We start from the raw sequence: 7,141 nt of genomic DNA on the forward strand, positions 1-7,141 counted from the left end.
TAGAGCTGCGGACAGATAGAGCTGCAGGCAGGTAGAGCTGCAGACAGGTAGAGCTGCAGACAGGTAGAGCTGCGGACAGGTAGAGCTGCAGGCAGGTAGAGCTGCAGACAGGTAGAGCTGCAGGCAGGTAGAGCTGCAGGCAGGTAGAGCTGCAGGCAGGTAGAGCTGCGGACAGATAGAGCTGCAGGCAGGTAGAGCTGCAGGCAGGTAGAGCTGCAGGCAGGTAGAGCTGCAGACAGGTAGAGCTGCGGACAGGTAGAGCTGCAGGCAGGTAGAGCTGCAGACAGGTAGAGCTGCAGGCAGGTAGAGCTGCAGGCAGGTAGAGCTGCAGACAGGTAGAGCTGCAGGCAGATAGAGCTGCAGGCAGATAGAGCTGCAGGCAGGTAGAGCTGCAGGCAGGTAGAGCTGCAGGCAGGTAGAGCTGCAGGCAGGTAGAGCTGCAGGCAGGTAGAGCTGCGGACAGGTAGAGCTGCAGGCAGGTAGAGCTGCGGACAGATAGAGCTGCAGACAGGTAGAGCTGCAGACAGGTAGAGCTGCAGGCAGGTAGAGCTGCAGACAGGTAGAGCTGCAGGCAGGTAGAGCTGCAGACAGGTAGAGCTGCAGACAGGTAGAGCTGCGGACAGGTAGAGCTGCAGGCAGGTAGAGCTGCAGACAGGTAGAGCTGCAGGCAGGTAGAGCTGCAGGCAGGTAGAGCTGCAGGCAGGTAGAGCTGCGGACAGATAGAGCTGCAGGCAGGTAGAGCTGCAGACAGGTAGAGCTGCAGGCAGGTAGAGCTGCAGGCAGGTAGAGCTGCGGACAGGTAGAGCTGCAGGCAGGTAGAGCTGCGGACAGATAGAGCTGCAGACAGGTAGAGCTGCAGGCAGGTAGAGCTGCAGGCAGGTAGAGCTGCAGGCAGGTAGAGCTGCAGGCAGGTAGAGCTGCAGACAGGTAGAGCTGCAGGCAGGCAGAGCTGTAAAAAGGTAGATCCAGACATATATTATTGCTCTTAATTTCATTTATTTCAATTTCAATTTATTTTTTATTTATTTTATGATTATTTTTAAATTAATTTTTTTATTTTACTTTTTATTTTATTTAATTTTGCAGGTCCAGGCTTCATCAGAGCATCCGTCTCCAGGTTGGTCCCTTTGTCTGAAATGCATTTTGTAACATCCATCTATGATTGTCTCGTTCCTGAAATCTGAAGTTTTAAATCGGATCTCGTTGATCTGAATCATCGCTGTTCATCAGACGTTGCAGTCTTTGGGGGCCATGAGGGCGGAGTCGACAACAGGAAGTGTGTGAGTGGTTTTATGAAGCAGACAAGGAGCTCTGTGTGAATATTAAACCTCATTAAAAACGTGTGAGACCTTCTCTGTGCCTCACCCCTTCGGACAGATGGTCTGGTCCACCATTAGAATGCTATTTAGCTAATTATCAGGGCAGCTCCCATGTCTGCACCTCTTGATCACTGTCACACACACACACACACACACACACACACACACATCTAAACACACCATTTTTCTCTGGTTGGGTCCCCAAAGAGGAAAAGGCCAAAGCTGCAGCTCTGCCAGTTGGAACCAGCAGGACTCCACAGGGAGCTTCTTCCTCGCTGGAGAGAGATTAGAGACCTGCAGGACGGACGATGAGTGGAACAGGAAACAGGAAGTTATCGGCCCATCTGGCTGACCTTCTACATGCCGCCAAGTCATTCAGGACTTCGTATGAACCTGCGTTCTGCCGCTCAGGAGGTTGTCACTGTCATTTAGCCGACAGTTTTCTGGCCGACAGGACGCTGATTCCCTCTGAAGGCATTAAAACATATTGATACGTGCACGTCATCCATCATTCCAGAAGCAGCCAGAATAACGAGGCCAAACGCCGTGCGTGTCAGCAGCACGGTGCGAGAAGTGGGATGATGTACGAGTTTCCCTCGTGGCTCCCGCTGAGGAGCCGCCGCGTCGTCAACAAATAAACACCTTTCTGTAAACAAATGAAGAGGAGGATTGGAAGACAACTCGCTCCACATCAGGCAGCTGACGCTCCGGCTACGCTCCCCCAGGCCTTCAGGCAGCTCTGTGTGCAGTCATCTGCATCCACTGCAGAATAAAGGCTGTCCCAGATCCAGACACCCCTTAATGAATGTGACATTTAGCTGATATTTACATGATGCAGAATTAGCATGCCAAACACTAAGCTTCAGATTAAACAAAGCTTAGCAATTAAACACCATCTATCATGCAAAGATTTACTACAAGTGACCTGTGCAGCTTACCCAGGGCACCTACTTAGTCCTGGCTTCCCCGTCCTTCATTAAAATGTTACACACACTGGTTCCACCGCAGCGAGGCGGCTGTGTCTCTGCAGGAGGACGCTTTCCGTCCAGCCGTCTCCTCAGGTTGAAACGGCTCCAGTCAGACGTCATTCTTCTGCCCGCCCTGAAGCTGACCCTCCTGTCACATCACACCTTCACCGTTTGCATCCGCAGCGGCTGTAAACCTGGAAGGGGTTCAGCAGCAGGAGAGGACGAAGCAGGTTTCCAGTCAGACGTGTTAAAGGAAGGTTTCCTAATGAGGCGAGCGTTTTCCGGTCTGCCCTCGCCGTCGACTGAGAGGCTCTCGCCGACACAATCAGCATGTTTGCACCGAGACAACCTCTTAAGGTCACCTGAAGTGGCTTTCAGAGCCGCGTCTGAGTCCTGTTCAGCCGACTAATGTGGGCCGTTGTTATCTCATTACCGCTCTGCATCACAGCAGTGGCTTTGCCTGCATGGACGCATCAGGCAGTCGTCACCCTGGAGACTCTGGTGATGCTCTACCTGACACCCAGCCGGTTGTGGCTGCTCTGAAAGACTTTTCTCTCTGAGCTGAGAAGGACCAGAGAATATGAGCATTCTTTTCATCCCCACGGCTGCGGAGTTTATGAGTTATTACTGAGTAAAATGGCTGTTTTTCCTTTAAGAAAGTGGCCATTGTGTCATTTATCCGTGACAGACTTCATCACAATAAGCAGAAGAGAAGATTTAGGTTTAATCTTTTAATGTGAGTCGGTCCGTTCTTCCTTCCAGACACACCTGTGTCTGCTGTCACTTGTTTGTCTCCTTTCTCTGCAGCATCCCTCAGGTGTGTGAGTGTGTGGGTGCGTGATTTCATTCCCCTTAACGTGGCGTCTGAGAGCTGAGGACCCATCTGCGGGCTTCCTCCTGAACCTCTGGAGAGGGCCACAAAGGCTTCTAATTATCCCTGACCTTCTGGCTCCTTCTTCCTCTGCCTCCCACTCCGGGCCCCTATGGCTGTCCCAGCTCTCCTCCCTGCCGGTTCGCTCTCTCCCAGCTCTGTTTGCCCCCTCACATGTTCAGAATAACCCCTCCGCTTGGCTCCAGACACTAATTGCTGCCATTTCAGAGACAAAGACGATGTTTGGTGCGAGGCAATCCCGAAGGTCAGTGAAGGAGAGGAGCAGCAACAACACCTGCGTCTGAGGCCTGGCTGCTGTTTCCTCTGACAGGCTCGGCTCTTTGTTTCAAGGTGATGCATTTGTGGAGGAAACGAATCCGCCTGTCAGCGGATCAGAAGCAGCTGCAGCGCTTCACACAGTCACTCTGGTGGCGTTTGTGGAGTTTATTCTGATTTATAATGATAGAAGGACACTTTAAATCTAATTAGATAAAACAAGATGTAAAAAAGCTGTAAAAAAAAAAACAGAATGGGTCGCAACAAGACGGGGAGTTGACGGCTCATCTGGTTGCTCAGCAACAGGTCAGTCACATGACTGGGTTGCGTTTTAGAGGTGCATTAGCTGCGTTTCCATCACACGTTTTTGCTAAATAAGAGCGATAATTCTAAGTTTGCAAAGTGCAGGTGTTTCCACTGAACAATGTTTAGCGGATACGCCTCAGTTCTCCGAAAATCCAGCCGGACGAGACTTTACAAGAATTGCATCTTACGCGAGTTAGCCACGTAGCGTTTCAGGTTTTCATGGATGCAGGTGCTTCCATGAGCTTTATTTTACTGCGATAGTTTCTTCCAGTTGTGACAGAAACGCAGCTGGAGTCTCTGAGATGGAAAGATGGGCGGAGCTTCACCCGTCTGAGGCAAACTGGGTCCAACACGTTCGCTGCCAAAATGACGACGTTAATGCCGACACCTGTCTGTGGAATTAACATGGTGATGTTTTGGGTTTTTTTTAATTCGTTCCAAAGTGAGAATCTGAATATGACAACACGTCGGTGAGAAAAGCTGGTTTTGGACATGTAGGAGCAGCGTTGAGCCGAATCCACCAAAAACCGCTTCATCATTTATGAAGATCCTGGTCCTGGTTTCCAGACGTACGTTTAGAGGATCTGATGTATCACACAGTCAGTCCATCAGACCTCCTGGTCTACGGTCCTTCCAGTTAGTCCTGATGCAGGAAGTCACGTTGTGCCCACTACCAAAGCATTGACGTTGAAGAAGTCGTCATGTCTGGTCAGGATGGATCCAACAAACCTGCTGGTTTTTCAGTCTGACTGTTGGGATGGATCCATCAGTCGCTGCGTTTCCATGGAGAAATATTTCATCTTCCTGATGAGAATCAGTCAGACGGGGGATTCTAGCGAAACAGGACGTTATCAGTCGTGTTTTCATGATGAACAGATTTAATATGATGCTGTTTTTGTTTTCGAACATTTTAACCGTGGAAACGCTCCATAATCCTGAACTCTTTTCTGGAAACTTTTCCACCACAAAACGGTCAGAACGAGCGAATACAAGCTCCTTTTTACCCGCTGAGTATTTCAACATCCAATTCACTTTATTCAGAAAGCACCTTTTAAACAACAGAACGTCTACAAAGTGCTGCACAGAGCTAAATATCACAAAATAAAAATAAAATTAATAATGTCATTAAAATAATAAGAACAGGGAAAACAACTCATGCAGCATTAAAAGCCAAAGAGTAAAAGTGACCTTTAGACTTAAAGAAGTCCACTGTGGGGGCAGCTGATGGAGGGGCAGAGTCCAGAGTCCAGAACCGACCATGGAGAACGCCCGACCCCTCTAGTCTTAAGTCTCGTCTTAGGCACCTCAAACTGGGACTGGTCCTGAGACCTCAACGGGTGCACTGGGGTTTGATCTGGAACCATTCGGTAATGGATCTAGGGTCCATTTAAAGCTTTAAAAACAAACAATAAAATCTTAAAATCGATTCTAAAACAGCAGAGAAGCTAAAACCAGGGTGATGGGTTCCTGTTTTCTGGTCCCAGTTAGACTGCTTTCTGGTCCCAGTTAGACCAGTTTCTGGTCCCTGTTGGACTGTTTCTGGTCCCAGTTAGACTGCTTTCTGGTCCCAGTTAGACCAGTTTCTGGTCCCTGTTGGACTGTTTCTGGTCCCAGTTAGACTGCTTTCTGGTCCCACTAACTGGTTTTCCTGGTCCCAGTTAAACGTTGTGCAGCAGGATTCTGGACCAGCTGGAAGTGTAAAACTGCATTATTGATTAAATTTCTTTCTGATCGAGGCTGATCAGATCAGTTGAACCTGGATATTCTGATTAAAACCAGATTAATCAGATTAAAAGTCTTCCATGTAAACCAGGTCCTTGGGGACCGCAGTCCTGCAAGTGTTTCCCTGCTGCAACGCAGCTGAATCACATCAGAGGCTAATTAGCAGTTTGATTTCAGGCTCTCCACCGGTCATTAAGTCTGATGTGTGTCAGGTGTGTTGTAGCAGGGAAACTCTCAACGCTTTTCATTTTTATTAAATGATTTATTGATGTTTACCAGTTTATTGGGATTTATTTTAAGTTCAATACTTTGATATTTTAGTGTTGTAACTTTGTTTTTGTTTTATTCTGTGCAGCACTTTGGAAACTGTTTGTGTTTATAAAATGTGCTGTTTTAAGTGGATTGGACCGGACTGGCCCGGGAGGACCGGACTGGCCGGGAGGACGGGACTGGGCCGGGAGGACCGGACTGGCCGGGAGGACCGGACTGGCCCGGGAGGACCGGACTGGCCGGGAGGACGGGACTGGGCCGGGAGGACCGGACTGGCCGGGAGGACCGGACTGGCCCGGGAGGACGGGACTGGGCCGGGAGGACCGGACTGGGCCGGGAGGACGGGACTGGCCCGGGAGGACGGGACTGGGCCGGGAGGACCGGACTGGCCGGGAGGACCGGACTGGGCCGGGAGGACGGGACTGGCCGGGAGGACCGGACTGGCCGGGAGGACCGGACTGGGCCGGGAGGACGGGACTGGCCGGGAGGACCGGACTGGCCCGGGAGGACCGGACTGGGCCGGGAGGACGGGACTGGCCGGGAGGACCGGACTGGGACTGGCCCGGGAGGACCGGACTGGCCGGGAGGACCGGACTGGCCCGGGAGGACCGGACTGGCCGGGAGGACGGGACTGGGCCGGGAGGACCGGACTGGCCGGGAGGACCGGACTGGCCCGGGAGGACCGGACTGGCCCGGGAGGACGGGACTGGGCCGGGAGGACCGGACTGGCCCGGGAGGACCGGACTGGCCCGGGAGGACGGGACTGGGCCGGGAGGACCGGACTGGCCGGGAGGACCGGACTGGGCCGGGAGGACGGGACTGGCCGGGAGGACCGGACTGGCCGGGAGGACCGGACTGGCCCGGGAGGACGGGACTGGGCCGGGAGGACCGGACTGGCCCGGGAGGACCGGACTGGGCCGGGAGGACGGGACTGGGCCGGGAGGACGGGACTGGCCGGGAGGACCGGACTGGGACTGGCCCGGGAGGACCGGACTGGCCCGGGAGGACCGGACTGGCCCGGGAGGACCGGACTGGCCGGGAGGACGGGACTGGGCCGGGAGGACCGGACTGGCCGGGAGGACCGGACTGGCCCGGGAGGACGGGACTGGCCCGGGAGGACGGGACTGGCCCGGGAGGACCGGACTGGGCCGGGAGGACGGGACTGGGCCGGGAGGACGGGACTGGCCGGGAGGACCGGACTGGCCCGGGAGGACCGGACTGGCCGGGAGGACCGGACTGGCCGGGAGGACGGGACTGGCCCGGGAGGACGGGACTGGGCCGGGAGGACGGGACTGGGCCGGGAGGCCGGGACTGGGCCGGGAGGACCGGACTGGCCCGGGAGGACGGGACTGGGCCGGGAGGACCGGACTGGGCCGGGAGGACCGGACTGGCCGGGAGGACCGGACTGG

Source organism: Telmatherina bonti (assembly GCF_933228915.1).
Source record: "Telmatherina bonti genome assembly, chromosome: 20".
Lineage (NCBI taxonomy): Eukaryota > Metazoa > Chordata > Actinopteri > Atheriniformes > Telmatherinidae > Telmatherina > Telmatherina bonti.